We start from the raw sequence: 1472 nt of genomic DNA on the forward strand, positions 1-1472 counted from the left end.
CAAACAAAACAAAAATATATGAAAACAATTTATCAAGACAATATATACCTAATAAGATAAAAACAAAAGTATCTAATATTTATTAAACAATAAAATTCTTATGTGACCCACTAGGAAAAAAAAAAAAAAAAAAAAAAAAAGAAATTAAAGTAAAAATAATTGTCTATGGTTACTCATTAGGCTGAATGACGTTTGACATAAAACAATATAACATGTCATTCTGACATGACAACATTAACTAAAACTGTAAAAGTGGGTAACATATAAATAATAAGTTATCGTAAAATTAAGTTAAAAACAATAAAATTAAAACTAAAAAAAAAAAAAAAATCTAAGATTAAAATACTAAAATTATAAGAAAAAGTGAAATTATAAATAAACTATGGAATCAAAATAACAAAGAGTATAAGTTTTAAGAAAGTTACTTAAATCATTTTTTCACGTTCCTCCTTGTTCTTAATTGAGACAACTTGTTATCCTTGGAAGCTTGAACAATAGCACTGGCTGTGGAGGGCACTTCCGTGTCATTGTTGGAACTGGGAACCGCGTTCAAGTCAGCAAGTGAAAAAATTCGATGCTTCGACCCGTCAGACCCCACAACAACAACAACACCGTCTCTCGTCCAACACTTGTTAATGCCAAAGCGTTGCCGAGCAGTCAGGAAAGCCTCATGCCGACGCTTAGTCAAGAACTCCGACAAGGTCACTCCAGAGCCTTTCAAACATTTCTTAGAAAACCAAACCTTATCTCGGAGTGAAGTTTCCTTAAACTTGACCAGGATGGCTCTAGGACGTTCAGGGCTAGATCGGCCTAAGCGACGAGAAGTACGGATACTATCAGAGGTCAGTTCAGGAAGCTGCAGCCGATTTGACAATACCTTGACAAGATTCTCGGTAATATTTTCATTTTTTGCTTCAGGAACTCCATGCACAAGTAGGATCTTCTTTCTTGACCGCATCTCCATGTCATCGGATTGCCTGGATAACAGCTCCACCTGAAGTTGAAGATTCTCCAATGCCGCTAGCACAAAGGATCGGAATGCGTTGAATTGTGCATTGATGTTTGAAGTTGGACTAGTAGCGGGAAGAGTTGATTTCAACTCTTTTTGAAATTCAGACATCTTCATATTAAAGTGTTCGGTCAAGTCATCCAGTGTTTTTTTTATTGAGTCCATTCTAGTTAAAGTTGTCAAAAATTGTAAGTGAAAATATTAGGTTTAGTGAATATTATTAGAAGTGAGTAGACGAGCAGATGATTGTTTTGTGCAATAATATATAGTAGCTGGCAGGAATAGGGCTGGTCACAGGTACATATTTTTTATGTAAAAATTAAATTATTTCAATTTTTAATTACAGCTGAGTAAAAAACGTGACTTGTCATTTACACCCCTACCCTCAAAAAAAAAAAAAATGTGTTATTAATTTTATTTAATAATTATTATTAAATAAAATTAATAACACAAAAATCCGTCA

At 33.2% G+C, this 1472-nt stretch overlaps 1 long non-coding RNA gene across 1 annotated transcript; it reads left to right on the forward strand.

The window, feature by feature from the left end:
• Positions 1-222: 222 nt before the first annotated feature.
• LOC124539293 lies at positions 223-1148 on the forward strand. The gene is made up of 2 exons (XR_006967020.1): positions 223-842; positions 919-1148. It is a non-coding gene; the product is annotated as an uncharacterized LOC124539293 (long non-coding RNA).
• The last annotated feature ends 324 nt before the right edge of the window (positions 1149-1472 follow it).

The sequence above is a fragment of the Vanessa cardui genome, chromosome 22 (genome assembly GCF_905220365.1).
Source record: "Vanessa cardui chromosome 22, ilVanCard2.1, whole genome shotgun sequence".
NCBI lineage: Eukaryota > Metazoa > Arthropoda > Insecta > Lepidoptera > Nymphalidae > Vanessa > Vanessa cardui.